Here is a 22,381-nt window from a genome sequence, read left to right as displayed (position 1 = left end):
CCTCCAACCTAATTAATTTTATTAATATTATTATTTTGTTCATTTAAAGAGATTTCCTGACATGATCAATTTCGTTAATGGAAATGATAAGTCATTACAACAGACAATAGTTTAGTCTGGCTGAGACCGGAATTTCAGATTTGAACTCAAGTGATGATAGTACTGCAAAAATAGTTTTATTTGTTAGTTGTCAATGTATGCTAACATAATTTATTGGATATATATGTGTATATTCAGAATAAGCCATTAGAGACAAACTAGTTACTGCATTAGTTTCATCATCAAAACAACATATCTATATTATGGTTTCAAATAGCGCTCTATAAGTGTAATAATGTTTTTGTACATGCCAGTAATAATATCATCAACATAATATGTGATCATATCATTTGTATTTGTCTATAATTTCTCGTTGCATCTAGGTTTTTGAAACTCTCAACCAATGTGACTGCAACTTTAACTTAATACCAAGCATGATGTTAAGATGTGGATTATAATGATGGAATAAGAAAATCATTAAAAATATATAATCTTATTTTACATTTAAATCATTCATAGTTTAGTCTTACACTATCTTGTGTTTTTCTCTCCTCCTTTGTACTTGTACTTGTACTTGTGCAGCGTTCACTTTTTTCCAACCGCCAATTTTCTAGTTTTCCTTTCATTGAAAATCTGGGAACATGATTCCCTCTGCTTGCTCCCTCCTCGTATAGATTCAACAATCCCTGTAGAAAATTGCAAGGATGGTGAACAATTTATTCAACCATAGATCATTGGTTCAATTATTCTGGTTCATGGATCATACATGCAAGAAAACACAAAGATAAAATAAAAAATAATTAAATGGGTTTTGGACGAATAAGTAGCAAGTAACTTACTTTGTCTAAGTCAATGTTTTGATCTTTACAAAATTTTGGAGGTTCAAAGGAAAAGCCTACTTCAAAAACAAGCTTAGTACTCGTCTTTCTCCCCCTTTTGTTGGGGACTATAGGTAGGATGGATGTGTTAAGAACTTTATTAAAGTAAAATTCAAGGACTATATAGAGAGTATTAAGTGAGAATTATGGACCATTTTCAAAAATAAAAAGAATGACTATAAAGTACTAGATGATATTTGAGGGGAACACTTAGATTCACTTACCTTTATTTGTTTTAGAAAGTCATCTGAAAGTCTACTTAAGAGATCCATCTTAATTGCTAGGTCGAATTTTTTTTTCCTTTGTCACGTGAAAGAGATTAAAAGTTCTAAAAAAGATGAAAAATATGACTGAGTGAGATGCCAAGGTGGAGAACATTGTCATTAATATAAACAAGGAAAAAGAAAAAAAATGTACTTCTCATGTGAGATGTGGATACAATGCATATCTAATTAGTACTAAAGTTTTGGTTGATTTTCATTTTAAGGAAAAAAAAATTAATTTTGGATTTTGACCACTATTGTATCTATTAGGAAGCATAAATTACATATTTCTCGTTGAATTTGACTTCAATATTGAGGAATTAAAATTGATATTAGATATTCACAATTTAACTTTACTAATTGTAATAGTTATATGCCTATGGCAGAATATTCAATTTCAACATATAACATTCACAATACACACAATGGGTAGCCCTATTACAGAAATTAGAAAAAGGGTCAGTAACAATAACAAACAAAATATATATAGTTGAAATAATTCATCAAAATCCCCAAATGGGACAAAAAGAGACAACCCCTAACACAAGGGATAGGGTTTGCTTAGGAACGAATGAGACTGTTTATCTCTGTTTAAGGGTTAAGCTTATGTTAGTGGATCTTGAAAGGAAAATCCCACTAACACAATAACGCCCAAATGCATATACTAAACATGCTCATAAAAACTTTTTTTTTATTTCTAGATCTTTAACATCTACAAATTTTATTTTCCCACAGTAATAACCCACAATAATGTTTATTTGTTTAACTATTCAAAACATTTTATGAAATATTGCATATATTTATGATATAGGAAAAAAATATTGGAGTGTTACACAATGCATATCTAATGGTTACTCCAATTTCGGTTGATTCTCAATTTAATGGGCAAAATTTATTATGGATTTTCACCAATATTGTAATTAATAGGAGGTATAAATTATATATTTTTGTCGACTTGACTTCAATATCGGGGAAAAAAATTAATATTAGATAATCACAATCAGTCATATGTTAATTAGTAAGGACATAAATTATTAATTATTTATTTAATATTTATAATAATAAATTTCTTTTTATACAATATCTCATCATAAATATCTGGTCACTCACTGATTTACATTCTAGATCACATACTGAAACCATGAACATATACTCATCTCATGCTTCTTGAACCTATTTTGGAAGCATCAAACACACTTACAAATTATAGCTTTATTTCCATTATTCTAGACAAATTCATTTAAGTCACATTACACACACCCTCATATCAATTTCCTCATACACTTTCCCTTCTCGAGCTATTTTTCGAAACACACTCTTAGTCTAAAAAATAACAGAAGCAATTTTTCTCATTGATATCGGAATCCAATTTTTGCAAAGTCTACATGTTACCATATGTTTTCAAACATGCTAAAACCATTTTTACAGTCCAAAATTTCTAATTTCAGTTCTAAATTCATTTTTCCCGCAACTATTGCAGAATCACCCGAAAAGGATTCAAAACTTGATTTTAACATAACATTTGCTACCCAAATTCAAATTTGACAAATCTTATATGCTTTTCTAGGTTTTTGGGGTCAAGAAATCCAATTTTGGCATCCAAAGAGGAAAAGAAATTCACATCATTCCCAGTTGCACAAACAAAGGCATATATGAAAATAACACAAAAATTTCACAACATCAAAATTAAAGCTCTATTCATTCCAACCACATATAGACACCAAGGGTTTAGAAAAATCCCCCTTACCTTGTTCCAATAGTTCAAAGTGCTCAAAATGAGAAAATGAACAGCCCAAATGTAGCTCTTTCAAGGTTCTACCACATATAAAAAAATGCAAAAAGAAAGGAAGACATTAGAGGGAAAAAGAGAAATGGGAGAGAACTTACCTCCCTCTCTCTCTCTAAAAGAAGCACCCTAGCGTCTCCCTTTCTCTCTCCTCAAACACGACCACAACATCTAGGGTGAGGGGGTCTACTTTAGTTTATATAGGGGCCGGGGCTCCAAATTAGGTCTAGGGGTTCTTTAGTCATTCTCACGATGCGATTTAAAAAAAACATTTTGAGCATATCTAAACCATCCTAATTTAATTAATTTTACACAATACATAATCCATCTTGACACAATTAATTTTATTAGTTCAATGCCTTTGGAATCACTCAAATCTAGCTAAAAATGAATTTTCTATGATTAAAACACTAATAATACTCAATAAATTAATTCTTAATGGATAATAAAATATTTCCTTGAACTAAAAACATGGAAATTCTCAGTTATAACTTAACTAATTTTGTTAAGGCTCAAAATAATTTTTAGCCTAAAAATCGCATGATTACCAAAATGTCATTAATGATGAGATTCTTACTTTGATTGGTTTGACTTCGATTGACTAGATGTTTGACCAAGGCTTTTTAAGACTAAAACACATCTTCTTAAGCCTATAATTAAAATTATAGAGCCCTTATCCATTCAAGGATGTCACGCATACACAAAACAATTATTTCATTACTTAAAATGCTATAGTCTACCGCTCAAAGGTTTGTTATTTTTACTAGAAACTTTGCAAGGTACAAAAAATTGGGATGCTACACATAAGTCTATAGATTGGTCATCCATTGCATCGTCCCATAAAATATATTTTGTGTTTTCCACATTTCTTTGAGGTTTTGGGTATGACCTAGTAATAGATGACTACTTTGTAGTTTTGGGCTCCTATGACCAATTTAGTTTTGAAGGTAATTGGGAATCCCAAGTGGCCTTTTTCTCAATTAGATATAATAAATGGAAACATATTGAGGTTATGAATGCTCTAGTCTTAGTGATAACCAAATCGGGTGCCTCTTCAACAATGCTATTCAATGATTGGCTTGTTGCGAAGGATCAACGAATGTTATAGTTGTCTTTGATTTAACAGAAAAGTGCCTTCACTAATTTGAAATTTTGAGTTTATGAGACTGTAGCAAGGAATTTCTGAGGGATGTATTTCCTAGCTATGTTATTTATCTGTATAGTGAGCGAACAATGACAACTAATTGCCACCTATGCTATTTCTTGCTAATTAGCGACATATGTGCAACATTCATGTATCCATCGCCATTCCCTTGTTAAATAGCGAAGGAATTCAGAGGAAAAATATCCCTCGCTAATTAACGATTTTCTAGTAGTGGAACATATATTTTCTATGTTATAGGTGTCAAATATTTACCGGCTTTGCGAGTTACTAATTTTTATAAAAATATGATAGTCAACCTTTAACGAGTCTTTTCTCTTAATCACATTTTTTTCATTGACAAGAGTCAAACTAGTATCTTACTAAAGATGTATGAGTTTTGTTCCACTCAAACTAACCAAATATTGATAAACATTAAAATTATATTTAAATCTTATTCTTATCTCTTTCACAATAAATATTACTAAAATAATCTCTCCTATTTAATGTCATCAATGAAAAATATAAAACTTAAAGTTGAATTTGTGCTATCAAGTAGTCATTAATTAAGGTCATTTAAGGCACACGTTAAATGCAGTAATATATTTAATTTTCTTGAAAATAATCAATAATACCATTAAATGCATTGAAATTTTCAATTAAAAAACTGAAATGGTAAAAACTAAATAGACAAATGCATAATATTATTACTATTATTTATAAGAAAAATCATTAATGAAATTGGTAGAGCTAAATAGCTCAAACATGAAAACATCATTCAAATGTAACCGTTAAGAAAAAGATTAATCAAACAATAGCAATAATATACTTAACATCCAGTAGCTTAAAAAAGTGAAAAACCACCACAAACTACTAGAAAAAAGGTCATTAACATCTGTTCTACAGGACATTCAACATCGATTTTGAACCGATGTTGAAACAACTATTGTTAAAAGTAGGTCATTCTTTACATTGGTTATAAAATTGAAATTAAAATCCACACTACAACAGTGGTTCTCCCCAAAATCGATGTTGTATAACACAATACATTGGTTTTGATATAACTAATATTGTTTTTGCAATTGGGTCCCTAGAGTTAGTAGAACTATCAAGCAGCTATAAACCAACTCTAAGAACTCACTTTCAAAAATTGATGAAGATGAAAGACCTAATTACAATTTATTTTATTTTAGGGACCTAATTGAAAATTCTCAAAAAGTCTAGGGCTATAATAAACCTACTCTTGTACTAAACCAATAAATAAAGAAGAGGACATGTCTATGCCTTTTCAAATCATATCATTCGGCCATCATGTACGTACAATATTAGTCTGAAAAAAAAAACATGAAGCTTTCTTCTACAAGTTCAAATATAGTATTTGCTAAGGGCTATAATAAAGTTCACTGTATAATAATAGTAAAATGTCTTCTATGATACCACATATACACATTTAGTCCCTATTTCAAGAATAGAACTGATAAATATCAAATGTGTCACAAATCATCAAAGAAACAGAAGTCAAAATTGCATTTTGCGTAAAGATAATAATCACAAAATAAAACATAGAGTCATATACAAGGAAATCATTACATCAGTGAAAGTCCACACATAACCTTTAAAACTAAATCAACGCATCTCAAAGCAAAATAATTCTATTTAGTTTTTCTTTTCGTTAAGATCTGTATCATTTTGGAAAGCATTTCTAAAATTTTAATAGGCTTTACAAGATGATTTTCCTACCCTTTAGCCATTTAGTTTTAGATCTGTTAAAATTTATTTCCATTAGGATCTATACCCCTTTTAATTATCAAAATGGTGTCGTAATTAATAATAACACTAGTTAGATTTTTCATCCATTAATTCAGAAACATTATGGATGGTAAGAATCCAAAAAAAGTAATGGGACACAGCAAAACAATAACCATACATAATTCTAGTTTAAATTTATCTAACAACACTGAAGCAAAATAAATGAAAAAGATAGGAATGGTGACATAGTCATTGTTTTGGATTAATGGTCCATTAACCTACTACACCGAGATGCCAACAATCTCCAAAACCTTTTATTGTATATCACGTATATAATATTTTAGACTTCCCCCACCAATCATATATGTTGAATTTATTGTGACCTTTCAGGGTTTAAGAGAAGCAATAAAAAATGGTGACATTGCAGCTGTTAAGAAACTTTTTAATGAGGTTTGTCCCTTTCAAATTAGACACACACCTTTATAGTTTATTTTTTCTTTTTTGGAAGGTATTTTGCGTGGATGCAAATTATAGGAACAAGCAAGGACTATCTTTATAACAAGCAAGGACTATCTTTATAACATTTGGTACCTTTCTCACTCATGATTGTGCATGCAGCAACATAATCCTCTTTTCTTAATCATAAGTTGGTTACCTCTTTTAATTTTATCCGTAGGGTGTACTATTCAATCAAAATGATATAGCTTTCATTCTTATGGATTTGGGGGCAAGCCCGGAGTACAAAAATGCACAGACAATTAATCTTTCCTTTTCCTAAAATTTAGCCACATATAATATTGTTTTCATTGTTGCTCTAGGGAAACTGCAAAGACACATGTTAATAATAATAATAATATGCAGCGGAATTGTTGAATGCAAATCCTAATTGATTGTTTCTTATTCCGGAGAAACACCTATAGATTGTGCACCCACTACATTGCAATAAAAAAATACGAAAGAAGATGGAAGAAGCTGGAGTAGTGGACCAAACCATTTGAGCAATCTATTACTTTTATCAGTGTTTTTTTATGTAGTGCCCCCAATTTCCAGCTTCTGTATAATTGTGACCGGGATGGAGTTCAATTCATCTTCTGAAATGGCAGACTAAGTATGTAAACTATAATCCCATAGAATTTTGCTAACTGTAAATAGATGTTTAATGTGTTTCTCATGTTATTTGATTATGTAATTGATTTGGATGAGTTGAGATATTGTGTGAATTAGCCATGTGTTATTTGTTTGATGTGGATGTTTTATTGACTTAGGTTGAACTTATGAGATATCAAGTTTTACCTAAACCTGTTCCAATAAAACCACAATCTCAGACTCGTTAATTATTGGATCGTCTTCACATTTAGACTGAAGGTTCGTAAACCAAGTCCCCACAGTTTGATCGTTGGGATTCACAAAATAACACTTTTTGACATCTCACCTAGCATGAGAAGTGTGCTAAGAGCAATTCCAACTCAAGAGGAATTGCGCTCAGCGCAAAATGTTGCACTCAACACGAAAGCTTGCGCTTAGGACCAAAAATGGATTCCTAGTTAACGAGACAAGTTCGATAAGCAAGATTTGCAGATGATAAATACATTCTATAGCGTGAAAAACACGATTTCACATCTCCTTCTCTCAAAAACTCCACCCAAACAATCCTAGAAACTCCTCCTCCACCACCCGCAACCACCAGTGGCTACGATGAGTTGTCATTGCTTGCCGTCAAACCACCACACGAAGAGGAACATCTAAATTGGAGCGGAATCCTTAGAATCCACCTCAAGGATTCAGTATAGAAACAAGCTCTCAATCATTTCTTTTGCAGTTTCTCTGAGGTAGTATTGACTTCTATCCCTTTCTTCTAGTGAGTTTGAGCTTCTCTTAGTATCTCTTGCATTTTCGGTATCATAATAGGATGTTTTACACTTCCTTTGAAAAACCTTTAATTTTGACAGGGGTATTTGACCCTGAATGTTATTTTTAACCTTGTTTTTGAAATTTATACTAAATTGTCTTCGATTTGGTATATAGAACTATCTATTTGGATCAACGAATGCGAACGAGAGAGGCCTCTGAGCGACTTAGAGAAGAGTTGATGGAGGGCTCACGATAGGTGAGCAGAGTTTATTTTGGTTTACCACTTTGATACCATAGTTGGGGTTAGGGAAGCCAATTATGGGATGTATGGTTGTCCCTATTGCATGTTGGTTTTCAAGAAAATTTTTGTTTTCGACTAATGGGATATGATATATTTGTTATTGATGAATGAAATTGTGAATGATTTTGTTGTTGTAACAATTGGAATTTTTAGGAAAAGTCAATTATGAAGGAGACTTTACCATAAATTTCATTTTTTTCTTCTATTTACACCTTTATTAAATTTTAAATGGGCATACGAGTTTGTTCTGTAAACCATAGTTCTCCTCTTTAATTTATAATTTTCCCTAAAATACTAGTCTCATGATATTATGGATTGTTGTTATTTTAGACTTATGTTATTTGAAGGCTTCGGAAGTGTAAATCTTGGGCATGAAATTTATATGTATGTATTTGTGGGATGTGATTACTGATGATGTTGTTATCGATGATAATGTTTATATGATGTGATGTTATTATTGATGATAATATTGAAATGAGATGATGTTGATGTTAGCAATGTCATTGATATAAGATGATGTTGATGATGATAATGTCATTAAGATGAGATGATGTTGATGTTGAAAATGACTTTGAGATGAGATGATGTTGCCTGTGCACAACAAGCTGACCTCGACACTTGCTGCCTAGGTTTCTAAACATGCTTAGGCTATTTCCTAACAAATGATACCATATTTGATGGAAGCTTGCTTGTGGGGCTTCTATGGAGGCTGGATCTTTGAGCTTCAATGAGGTCCTTTAATGGTGATTTTCCACCATGGAGATGCAGCGGAAGACAAAGGAGAAGAGGTGAGAGGAGGCGCCATCCACTAGGGAATAAGCCATGGAAGAAGGAGCTTCACCACCAAGATGAACCTTGGAGAGGATGCTTCAATGGAGGAAAAGAAAGAGGGAGAGAAAGAGAGAGGGGGAGCACGAAATTGAAGGAAGAAAAAGGGAGAGAAGTTACACTTTGAGTTGTGTCTCACAAGACTCTCATTCATCAAAGTTACAACAAGTGTTACACATGCTTCTATTTATAGACTAGGTAGCTTCCTTGAGAAGCTTTCTTGAGAAAAATTCCTTGAGAAGCTTCTTTGAGATAACTTCCTTGGGAAGCTAGAGCTTAGCTACACACACCCCTCTCATAACTAAGCTCACCTCCTTGAGAAGATTCCTAAAGAAGCTAGAGCTTAGCTACACACACCTTTCTAATAGCTAAGCTCACCTCCTTAAGAAGAGAAGCTAGAGCTTAGCTACACACCCCCTATAATAGCTAAGCTCACCCCCATGACAAAATACATGAAAAAACAAAAAAAGTCCCTACTACAAGGACTACTCAAAATGCCTCGAAATACAAGCCTAAAACCCTATACTACTAGAATGGCCAAAATACAAGGCCCAAACGAAGGAAAAACCTATTCTAATATTTACAAAGATAAGTGGGCTCATACTTAGCCCATGGGCTCAAAATCTACCCTAAGGCTCATGAGAACCCTAGGGCCTTCCCTTGGATCTCTGGCCCAACCTACTTGGAGTCTTTTATCCAATGCCCTTGCGGGGTAGGATTGCATCAATATTGCATTTGAGAGTTAAGGTCAAGTGCATGCATTATATTGAACATGATTGATTGGAATTTTGGAAAAGTTGATGAATAGTTATTAAGTGTATGATGTATTGATTGATAATTGTGTATGAGCATGATACTTGTTATTGTTTCTCCTGCTAATTATGGTTATTTGATAACTGTTTGTTCCTTTTATTATAAAGTTGATAAGTGCCAAATTTCAGTTATTTTTGGGATTACTTATCTTTTGATTGTAATTATTTTCTTATAAACCACCCTTAAATCTAGTCATTTATGTATATATATATATATATATATATATATATATATATATATATATATATATATTGTACATTTACTAATGTTGTTGTTTAAATATTAAAGATTCACCCATGATTTTGTAGGTTTTGATGGTTTTTTTTGGATCCCAAACAAAGCCAAAAAGAAGAGCAAAATGGTCATTTCACAAAGATTTCTGACACCCAATTCGCCCAAGCTAGCACCCAGCTCACATGGGCTAAAGATCTTGCAAATAACTCGATAGGGCGAGCTGGTACCTTCAGCCCTAAGCAAGCAGCTTGCCTGGGCGGGTTTCCCATCCACTAAATGGCTTTTTCTATTAAATAGACATGCAGGGGAAAAGGAAAAAAGAATCCAATAGCTTGAAACTAGAGAGAAAAACACTGAAAGAGAAGAAGAATAGGAAAAGTGGAGCCGAGGCACTGCAAAGTTGTGACTATGGATCACTTCCTTTATCATTTCTCTTGTAGTCTTGTGCTTTGCACAATGATGGGTTAGTTTTTCTTAAGGGTTGGATGTAATCTTTGTAGCCTTATGTATCCCTTTTGATATTATATATGTATTAATCTTTCCTACTAATTATTGGTAATTTCATTCTTCTCATAATGCTTAATTCTATTTGATCACTAGTGTCATGAAATTGGATTTTAAGTGAGACTCGAAAGTAATCTTAGAATTTGAACCGAATGATTTTACTCTTAACGTTGCATTGCTAGGAATAGAGCATAAAGTTTTTGATTGCAAAAAGCACGATAATATAATTGTAATGATGGGATATTTACTGCATATGCGAAGGATCGATATTTAGTAAATATTCATAGGTTTCAAGTGCGAGGAATCGACTTGGGATAACTATGTTTGCATCAATAATGTTAGAAAATGATTTATACATGTTAATCTAATTAGGATACTAAGGGTATGAATGATGAAATCCAATCCTATGTTGTCTTAAATTAATTTAACTCGTTATTATTATTTTCGTAATTCACGTATTTTCGATGCACTGAAGTCTGTTATTTCTGCAAATCCGTTATTTTTACTTTTCTTTTACTTTAAGTTGTCTTTAGTTAATCAAACCAAAACCAATGACATTCAATTAAATTTGTATTCGAATGAATTAAGTAAACTCAAGTTCACGTGGAGACAAACTCTTTTATAAATGTGAAACCTACAACAACAATTGGTACGCTTGCCAAAAGTCTCAACAAGTTTCTTGCATTGTTGCCGCGGACCTGAGTCATCCACTTAGTTCTTTCGAATTTAAAATTTCAGTTTGATAGGCTATTTTCCTTTGTAAATTTATTTTTATTTTGTATAAATTCCCTCTTATATTTTTTCTTACCTTTTGTCGTACCCTAATTTCATCCGGGGACATTTGTTTATCGACATGTTGATTTTTGACGGTCACGCTGAGCTACTTAAAGTCAATTGTCGCGTGATCCGTAAGCTTTTGCGATGTTTCGGAAGGAAATAAGCTAAAAAACACAAAATGAGGGTGTTCCTCAGCCTTGGGCCCATTTGGGCCCATCAGGAATCTTCTCGAGGAAGCAACAGCTCGCCTGGGCGTGCAAGGTTGCAACCTCCTCCCTTATTTTGGCTATAAAATGGTGGAGGAGGCTGAGGGGAAGGGGTTCAGCACCCTGGGTATTCAGATTTCACTTAAAATTAGTGAGGAGAAGAAGAAAGAAGGAGAAAATTGAAGCCGAGACACTACCGTAACGCTTTCGTGATGTTTTTGTGATCAATTCCGTGGACATTCTTTATCGTTCTTTGTTCGTTCTCTGTCATTTATCGATCTTTAACCGGCTAGTTTTCAGTTTTGAAGCTTTGAATTCATTCTATGCACCCTTAGGGGTCTATTCTTGCTTTGCATGTTTTCATCTTCATCTCGTCTACGTTTGGTATTCTTTTTGTTCGTTTTAAGCGAGTTTCGACCGATCGTTTAAGCCGTAATCTCACTTAATCAATGTAAAAATGAATTTCAACTGATTGTTTGCGTTGTAATCTCATTTAATCGCCTTTAAGATAAAATTCAATCGATCATTTATGCTATAACCTCGGTTAATCATCAACAAGGCAAGTTTTCAACTGAACATTTACTTTGAAAGTCTTATTAAATAACTTGAGAAATAACCAAGTGAATTTAAGGCTAAAATCAACTCACAAATTAAGCTTTGCCCGCAAAAAGGTCATTTGAATCTATTTCAAGGTACAACACCTTAAACGGTCCTTTTACTCTTATCGGTTAAAATGAACCGTTTAAAAGTCTAAAATCAACACCTTATGTAATTTTCTTGCTTTTCTCGAAGAACTACATAGGTCTGAATTCCTCATCCCAATTGAGGATATGTAGGAGCAAAAGCCCTGCTTTTGTCGACCCCAAAAGATAAAATAACATAAAAAGGAAAAATAAAACAAATTAAAGTCATGATTTCGCACAATTGATTAAAGGTTGTTGTCCCGTGTGAAGGATGCGTGGGGTGTTAATACCTTCCCTGTGCGTAAAAACAACTCCCGAACCTTTCATACTTAAAGTTCATAGACCCTCTTTTTGGTTTCTTCCAACGTTTCCCTCGAATAAATGTTGGTGGCGACTCCATGCGTTTTCCTCCGTTAGAAGACGCACCCGTGAGCCTCGCGTCGCCCTCCCGCCGAAGGGTAGGTTGCAACAGTTGCCGACTCCACTAGGGACTATTTTTAGAGAGTTATGCAATGTTTTTATCATGACTTTCCCCTTTGGTTGTTTCCCTTCATTTCTATTGTGTTCTTGTATATAACTCTATGATGCTTTTGGTATTTTTTTTGCTTTAATGTATGTATGAGATAAATATTTATTCATTTGGTGCACACAAACACCTACACTTTTTGCACACACGGTGAGTTTGTTAAGGGCCCTATACCCAGGTCCGTGGGAACATAGGAAGTGGAGGTGAATCTATGGTCATGCTAAGTCTTTGACTTGCTTGATGACAATGAAGCCTCATCTAGAGTTTTTCTCTTTGATAATATGTTGTCGCTGGTAGTCCCTATCGCCATAATATTGATATCCAAGGGAATGATATCTCTAGAGACCATTGAAAGCTAGATATGACCGCCTTTGAAATTATCACTATACGCTTTTTAGTTCCTCCCATTTAGGTTCCTGAAATAGGGGCACGAAGCGGACACACTATGTGTTTTGTTTTCCTTAACACTGCCATGCATATCCTTTTAATGTCATGCTCTTGTGCGTCTCTATTGTATGTTTGTTTGATGATATTTCCATGCTCGTATGTTTCGCTTTTGTGCTATCAACCATGCACTTTTACGCGGTTATGCCTGTATTGCATCATCATGCATGCGTTGCATTTGGTTTTGTGACATCCTGGAAATTTCTACCCGGAATTTTTGTAAACGGTGCATTTTGTATGATTATATATATATAAGTATTATTCAGTGTATATGCATATATGTTCCTAGTAGAAGTAGGAATAGTGGGGGCAAGATACGCGGCTTAGGCTAATTAAGGAAGAGAAATCCATAACTGGAAGGTTATAGGTTAATTCTTAATTAATTAGTCTAAAAATCATCGTTTTGCGTGCGACTTAAAATTTAACAAAACCAACCTCTGAACCACGCTCGGGGTTTCATTCTGAGCGTTTTGATATATATATTGCCTACTTTCGAAAACTGGCCCCGACAGGTGCAGAGAAACGCGAGGGACTGGAACCAGAGTAACGGCATGCAAACCGAGGCAGGATTTTGGCATTTCAAAAGGTCATATTTTTCTCTTCATGTGGCTGAGCATGAGTTACATCAAGAGAAAAGTGGGCCTTTTGCTCCACTCAAATGGAGACATGTGGCATAACTTAAAATAAAATAATAGAAAAGAGAAAAAAGCCTTTTTAAACCAAAAAACAACTCTCTCTCTCTTCACTCAGCCCACATTTCAGAAGCTTTCTCCCTCTCCCTCACGTTGCTTTTTCTTTCCTCTTCATCCTCCATTGAAACTCCATTAAAGCTCCAACCTTTGGTGCCCATTTCTGCTCCAAATCGCGAAAGGAAGACATTTTCGGAGTCGTGCAGCGCATCTCTACGTGTGGGACCTCAAAATTTCAGGTTTGGGTAGACTTCTTTCTCACTTGATTTTCGTGGGTATGGGGCTTTGGGAGATATGATGGGCAGTTTTGCTTGGTTAATGCTTTGTGATAGTTATTTGTGAAGAGATTTGACGAAAGCATGCTAAACTTGTTATGTTTGAGTGAGTTAAGCTTACCCATTCAGTTTTAGGGTTTTTACGATTATGATTGTGATGTTTATGTGCAGAAATTGCTTATGGAAAACTGTTAGAGATGAAGGGTAGAGTTAACCTAGGGTTAGAAAGTGAGAATATGGTGTTATGAGTGGAACAAGAGTGAGGTTTTGAGAGTTGGAAGGCCAAATCTGGATTTAGTGGTATTTGGAGGTTAAAGTGAGTTAATCCTAGCTTGAAATGTCATTTAGGACTTATGAGAAAGTTTGGGCTGTGCAAGAGAGAAAAACAAATGATCAAAGTGAACAAAGAGCCATTTCTAGGGTAAAATTGGGTGTTGAGGAGTCAAATTTTGATTCAGTGGAATTTTCGGTGTAAATCCAGTTTGAGCAAGTTTAAATTGATGTCATAGACTTGTGTGAGGTGAGAGTTTGCTCCAAATTTACCTCATTCTCAATTTCACTTCTCAAACCTTGAAAATCCATTAAATTGAGGGGTTTTGGATACCTAGATTTTGAGTTGCTTTAGTCTGAAGCTTGTCCTTGGTCTAGACATGATTGGTACATGATTTGGGACTTGTAGGATTCAATTTGAGCAAAATTGGATGAGGGAAAGAGTGGTTTTCGAAATCTGCACTTTATGCAGAATTTTGCTGTTGAAATGTGCAACAAAATTTTGTATAAGTGCAGAAAAATGCTTGTGTATGGATGGTTGTGAAAAGGGTAGTACATATGGGGTTGTGGACATTTGCTAGCAGATCCCAACGGTCAAAATGTAGACTTATGTACCTGAGACTTCCAGTAAAATTTTCGAGTCGATCCAATGGTTAACGAATTGGAACGAAGGAAATGTTATTGGGGTATTTGTATGTGAAAAGTTGTGATTTTGAGTTGTGTTTTGGGCAGAGTTTTCTGCCTTTGCCCTGTTTTGCTTGATTTTGTTAGTCCATGATGATTGGATGTGGAATTACCTGGATGTTGTGGAAGCTTGGGAGGATTGATGGGGACCCAGCGTTGAGAGGAACGAGGATAAGGGCTACGTGGGAGTACGTGAGCTCAGTTGGAGGTGGGCAACAGGGGATGGTGGGTTATACGTGATTTATGGATGTGGAGAATTGTCTTGCGCCATCGCCCGACCGCCACCTAGTACCACATGTGATGGGTACCCCATAATCCTACAAGCTTGAAATGAGGAAGTGTAGAAGGGTGAGACTTCCTGCTTTTATTCGTTGACCACATAGTGGTACCTGGAGATATGTTGCGGGGGTCAGGAGACCTTGGGGACGTCAGGTGGGGTGCTATTTCCCACAACCAAGCTTGACCAATCCCGACCCAACTCGGGCATAGTCAGTCAGTGAGAACCTGTGATGTACCTAAACAGGCAAGCTCCTGGCAGTCAACAGATAAAAGGAACAAAGACCACAAAGCAATGAGGCTTGTGTGGTGGCTGGCCAGCTGTGAAACTTGATTGATATATGGGATGTGGCCTCTGGTAATCGATTACCAAGGGTGGGTAATCGATTACAAGGCTTAAAAAGTGAAGACATGAAGCTAAGATGGCCTCTGGTAATCGATTACCAAGGGGTGTAATCGATTACCAGGCTGGAAAATGGGATCAGGAAGCTAAGAGGGCTTCTGGTAATCGATTACCAAGGGGTGTAATCGATTACCAGGCTTAGAAATGAAGGCAGCACGTTGTGGAGGCCTCTGGTAATCGATTACCAGGCTGTGTAATCGATTACACAAAGGAACATGCCACTGGTAATCGATTACCAGGTATGTGTAATCGATTACACAGTGCCTTTTTCAGGTTTTCATGTCTTGAAGCTATGTAATTCGAGTTTGGCCTCTGGTAATCGATTACCAAGGCTGTGTAATCGATTACCAGAGATGAAAAGCCTTGAGATACCCCTTTTGCTTGCATGTAGTGGTTATGGGACGCCTTGTGTTGCTACAGTAGTTAGATCTCTCGTGAAAGAGTCTACCCCTTTCTTTTCTTTCTTGTAGATCGTGATGGCGGCGAAACTAATCCATGATCGAGTGGAGATGGAGTGCCTAGAGGGAGCTTGGGAGACCCTCGAAGGCAATGCGAGGTGCCGATTTCGAGGCACGATTCGATTCACGGCTACTTCATTGGTGCATCCAGATGAACCCGCGCGCACACTTCAGCGCACTATGGAGTGGATACTACCCACGCCTACACCATACCGTTTAGTGGAGCCAGTCCAAGTGATCGAGGTGACGTCATCCAAGGAAGACCCTGAGGAGGATCCTGAGGAGCTACTTCTAGAGGGTGATGAGGACCCACTCCCTGAGGTGGATTCTGCCGAGGACGTCATGTCGGCATCCGAGGCAGACTCTACGGAGGATAGTGGCCCTGGAGAGATGGCGATCAGTAGAGGCTCTTCATCATAGTAGACAGCTCATTGGACTAGTTTTATATACTTTTGAGGGTGGGTGTATCTAGTACTGACTGTTAGGTTTACTCTTTTGTTTTTGCATGGGTAGACCTATTATATAAGAATTTGATGATTGTATACATGTGGCTAAAGCCACTACAGTGGACACCTTTGCTCTGGATGACACTATGTATTTTGCAAAACTCCCATATTTTGGACAGCTTTAAATGATGAATGTACTTATGTTTAATCTTGTTATTTGAAAAGAAAGCATTAGCAAACTTCATTTGCAAAAGAGTTTATCGACCGTATTTTTTTCTATTATTTTCACGTGACGACCTAAAGTAATGGCTGGTATACTCTTTCTTTTGAAACAACAAAATAGTTTAGAGATTACGAGTGGTAAGAAAGGAAATGACTCCGAATAGAGTTGTGAACTGGCCATTCAGGACTCTATAGTGAGGATTTTCCTTCTAAACCTAATTATTGTGAAAAGAGAAAGAAATGAAAAAGAAAAAGAAAAAAAAAATTTACCATGGTTTTTGTTATTTAAATCATTACTATTAAACCAGTCATTAATTTAGGGACGCCACAGGTTTCATCATTTTGTCACGGGAAGTCGGAAGGTCCATATCACTTTTTTAAATGCATACATGGGGCATCGTGCTGCCAAATGTTGCCAATAAGAAGAGATGATCTTCTGGGCTCTCGTGTCCGTAAAATGCATTTGTGTCATTCATAGCATAAGCATCCCTTCATGCATTCATCCTATTTTCCTCCACGATAGGATATCGAAGTATTGATTCAAACAAAACTTTTCAACCGTAAACATGGGATCAAATCAAACACCTCTGCTTAAGAAATGGTTTTATCAAGTCAAAATCAAGAGCTTAGAGGTTGCCAGTTTGCGAGAATTGGGACCTAGCTATGGTAGAAGTCTCCGTGGAAGTAATCTCATCCCTTACCCAGTATTATGACCAGCCCCGAAGGTGCTTCACGTTTAGGGACTTCAACTAGTATCAACTGTTGAAGAGTTTGAAGGAATCCTGGGATGCCCGCTCGGAGGGAGAAAGCCATATCTATTTTTAGGGTTCTATCCCTCCATGGAAAGAGTAGAAAAAGTAGTTAAAATCTCAGTGCAAGAGTTAGACCGTGTGAAGCAAAGTAGGAATGAGATAGTTGGAATACCAAGCAAACATTTGGAGGGAAAGGCAAAGGCATTGGCTGATCAAGGTGAATGGGCTTCATATGTTGATGTCTTAGCATTATTGATATTTGGAGTCGCCCACTTTCCAAATGTGGAAGGGCTAATGGACCAAGCATTAATTGATGCTTTCCTTGCCTATCACCATAGCAAGGAAAGCCCGATTGTTGCTATCTTGGCCGATCTCTATGACACATTCGATCGAAGATGCGAAAAGAACGACACAAAAATTTTTTGTTGTACGCTAGCTATCTATGTGTGGCTTGTCTCACACCTTTTCCGCCAAGAAAGTAGGCCCACCTGTCCATTGCAAGGTCACCGCTTATGCACCGAGAAGGGAAAGGTAAACTGGGAGCAACTCTTGGCTAGTGTGGTAGGGGCATCCCATCCAAATTCAAGGTACCGGATTTTGATAGGTACAAGGGAACGACTTGTCCCAAAAACCACTTAAAAATGTACTGTCGGAAGATGGGGGCGTACTCGAGAGATGAGAAATTGCTCATGCACTTCTTCCAAGATAGCTTGGCTAGAGCCGCAGTCATTCGGTGCACCAACTTGGAAGCATCTCGCGTCCGCTCGTGGAAAGACTAGATTACTGCCTTCATAAGGCAATATCAATATAACACTGACATGGCTCCCGATAGGACCCAACTACAGAACATGAACAAACGGGAACATGGATCATTCAAGGAGTATGGCCAAAGATGGAGGGATTTGGCGGCTCAGGTGGCACCCCCTACGGTGGAAAGGGAATGTTCTTATTGATGTGTCATCATTTTCTCCTATTTCTTAAACCTTTTTGTCACCATTTTAATTACTGATTAGCCTTAATTGTCAAATTAATTATGTAGTTTTATCATTTGCACCTACTAGACTAATTTTGTGGTTTTAATTTTATTTTAGGAGAATTATAAGCAATTGGGATTGAATCCGGAATTGGACTTGGACTTAAAGAGAGAAGATAATTTTATTTTATAAAATCTTATCTTATCCAGATTTTATCTCATCTAGATATTATTTCATCTCGATTTTATCTTATCTTATCTAGATTTTATTTCATCTAGATTTTATTTTATCAAATCTTATCTTATCTTGTTCAGATTTTATTTTATTTACGGGCTTGGACTTAAAACAAATTTGTAAGCTTTGGGGCTGAGAACCTATATAACAGCACCAAGGTTTTAGTTTTAGTGGCCCTTTTCATTTTGGAGAGGAGAATAATTTTAGGTTTCGCAATTCCAGTTTTTACTGTTCATGCATACTATTCACATAGCAATAAAATTCGTTTTCTGCTTCATGCTACAATTTTGTTTTCTGCTTCAATCTGCAATTTTGTTTTCTACTGATTAATGGAAGGCTAAGTCTCCAACGTTTTTTTCTCTTGAGGATCAAGCACGGCTCTCTTCGAGGTTTTATTATTACTATTGAATTCTAATCAGTTTTCCTCTTCACCAATTACTCTGTATTTGTTGCTATTAATCCATGCATGCTTAGTGCTTGATTAATTGTCTCTGCGCTTAATTTACGTTCATGCTTAATGATTAGTTTTGTTCATGATTAATTGGTGTATGTGTTGCTTAATCACATAATGACAGCCTTATGTTAAATTTCGCTTAGTAATTTAATTTAGGGTTGGATTAAGTGGTTGAACTGATAAAGGATAAATTCTCGTAACCTAGGATAAGAGACTTGCTTATGAATCAAGGGGAAACAACATGTTTTAATTTTGTTATTTTCCAATTAAAATTTGCTTGCTGTTTAAATTACAAAAGCAAACAACCCCCCCCCCCCCCCAATTCGTTACTGTTTTATTACTGTCTGTTATGAACGTTTGGTTGACCATTGCTGGTTGGGAGACGACCTAGGATCACTTCCTAGATACTGCATTTTAAATGTTTATTTGATTTGGGTACAGCCTCAATCAAATTTGGTGCCGTTGCCGTAGAGCAGTGGGCCAAAGGTTCATAATAGTGTTTAGTTGTCTTGTTTTGTGTAGCGTTCTGTTTTGCATTTCAGTTGCTTCCCATGTTTAGCGATTGTTTTTAGCGACTGATTCAACTTTGTGTTTTGCTGTGAACAATGATGAACAGTGATTAACGACTGGGAATTTAATTAGCAATTTTTGTTTTGATAGTTAGCGTTGTTATTTTTAGCTGATTTTTTGTGTGGTAGCTTTTTTTGATCCATATTTTGTGTGAAAAGTACCAGGAGCACTTAGTGTGGCAGTATTTGAGAGAGACAAAATTTTTGGGAACTTGTTTTGCTCCGAGTATCAGAACGACTATTATTGTATATGCATTTAGGGTAGAAAAAAATTTTCCATACTGTCACAACCAACTTTAGCCGGCTAGGGTCTCCCAAGCTCCAAAAATCAGTCGTTTACTAAGGTTTTTTTTTTAAGTATTATTGTGCTATTTTTCTACACTTTGCTTAGGTAGTTTTCATTGTTAGACTTTGAATTTTTTTTTGAAAATTTTTGTGCTACTTTTCATGATTTTAGGGTGTTCTTCACAAAATTTCAGCTCATTTTGATATCGTTTGAGTATAGCTGTAGTTTTACCCCCTTGTTAGGTGCTTGTTGAGAAACACACTATTTGCTGCATATAGTGCATGACTAGGGGCAATCTAGGTGATTTACAACCCTTTGATCCTAAAATAGATAGAACCTTTCATAGATTAGTTAGGCATAGTGTGCATCCTGGTCATTATGTGCATTTTGAGCATTCTGTTGAGGGTGATTCTGAATATTGTGATTTTGAACATTCCGCTACTAATTTTCATACTGAGAACATGGCTCAACCTCCACCTCGTGAAAGGACTCTTAGGGAGATGGATGCACTTGATTTCACTTATGAAAGCTTGTGCATTCAATATCCTGATGAGGGTGTTCCATATGTTCTCAAGACTGGACTAATACATTTGCTGCCCAAGTTTCGTGGTCTTGCAGGTGAAGATCCTTATAAGCATCTTAAGGAGTTCCATATTTTTTGTTCCACCATGAAGCCCCCTAATGTCCAGGAAGATCATATCTTTCTAAAGGATTTTCCTCATTCTCTAGAGGGAGTGACAAAAGATTGGCTATACTACCTTGCTCCTAGGTCCATTTTCAGCTGGAATGACCTTAAGAGGGTGTTCATGGAGAAATTCTTCCCTGCATCTAGGACCACTGCCATCAGAAAAGACATTTCAGGCATCAGGCAACTTAGTGGAGAAAGCTTGTATGAGTACTGGGAAAGATTCAAGAAATTGTGTGCAAGCTGCCCTCACCACCAGATTTTTGAGCAACTCCTTCTTCAATATTTCTATGAGGGACTTAGAAACATGGAGAGGAGTATGATTGATGCTGCCAGTGGTGGAGCTCTTGGTGATATGACCCCTGCTGAGACTAGGAATTTGATTGAGAAGATGACTTCCAACAATTCAGTGCAAGAAATGATGTTATTGTTCTTAGAGGAGTCCATAAGGTGGCCACGGATTCATCTTCATCTACTGAAAATAAAAAAGCTTGAAGGAAAACTTGATGCCTTGGTCAACCTAGTAACTCAGCTTGCCATGAATCAAAAATCTACACATGTTGCAAGAGTCTGTGGTCTATGTTCTTCTGCAAATCACCATATAGATCTCTATCCATCTTTACAGCAATCTGGAGTCAATGAGAAATCTGAAGCTTATGCTGCAAACATTTATAATAGACCTCCTCAGCAGCAAAACTAACAACAACAGAATAATTATGATCTTTCAAGCAATAGATACAATCCAGGTTGGAGAAATCATCCAAATCTGAGATGGGCAAGTCCTCCACCACAACAACAACCTGTCCCTCCTTTCCAGAATGCTGCTGGTCCAAGCAAGCCATATGTTCCTCCTCCAATGCAGCAACAGGAGCAGCAGTCACAACAAAGACAACCAGTAACTGAGGCTCATCCTCAACCTTCCTTAGAAGAGTTAGTGAGGCAAATGACCATCCAGAATATGCAATTTCAGCAAGAGACAAGAACCTCTATTCAAAGTCTGACAAATCAGATGGGGCAGATGGCTACTCAGTTGAACCAATCTCAGTCCCAAAATTCTGACAAATTGCCTTCACAAACTGTGTAGAATTCGAAAAATATGAGTGCTATCACCTTGAGGTCTGGCAACCAAATTCAAGTGCCTCCACCAGTAGCAGCACCTGCACCTGAACCTGTCAAGCTTCATTCTACACCTGAAAAAGAGGATGAGATAGTTGCACAAAAGAGAAAGTTTCCTAACAAAAATTTTCATGCAGATGGATCTTCTTCTAGTAATTCTGACTTACCGCAGCCTCCTATCCCTCTTCCATTCCCACCTAGAGCAATTCCAAACAAAAAAATGGAAGAAGCGGAAAAGGAGATCTTGGAGACCTTTAGGAAAGTAGAGGTGAACATACCTCTGCTAGATGCCATCAAGTAGATTCCAAGATATGCCAAGTTTCTAAAGGAGTTGTGCACCCACAAAAGGAAGCTCAAAGGAAATGAAAGGATTAGCATGGGTAGAAACGTGTCAGCATTGATAGGTAAATTTGTTCCTCACATTCCTAAGAAATGTAAGGACCCAGGTACTTTCTGTATACCTTGCATTATTAGGAACAATAAATTTGAGAATGCCATGCTGGATCTAGGAGCATTAGTTAGTGTCATGCCTCTATCCATTTTGAATCTTATCTCTTGGACCTTT

General features: G+C 36.2%; 1 non-coding gene across 1 annotated transcript; it reads right to left on the bottom strand.

Annotated features, from left to right (window-relative positions):
* Positions 1–20,854: 20,854 nt before the first annotated feature.
* On the bottom strand, positions 20,855–20,961 carry LOC112999475 (small nucleolar RNA R71). Its single transcript, XR_003264662.1, has one exon. It is a non-coding gene; the product is annotated as a small nucleolar RNA R71 (small nucleolar RNA).
* Between the last annotated feature and the right edge of the window lie 1,420 nt (positions 20,962–22,381).

The sequence above is a fragment of the Glycine max genome, chromosome 14, assembly GCF_000004515.6.
Source record: "Glycine max cultivar Williams 82 chromosome 14, Glycine_max_v4.0, whole genome shotgun sequence".
NCBI lineage: Eukaryota > Viridiplantae > Streptophyta > Magnoliopsida > Fabales > Fabaceae > Glycine > Glycine max.
Note: the sequence above shows the minus strand (reverse complement) of the source record. Positions and strands in the feature narration are given on the sequence as shown.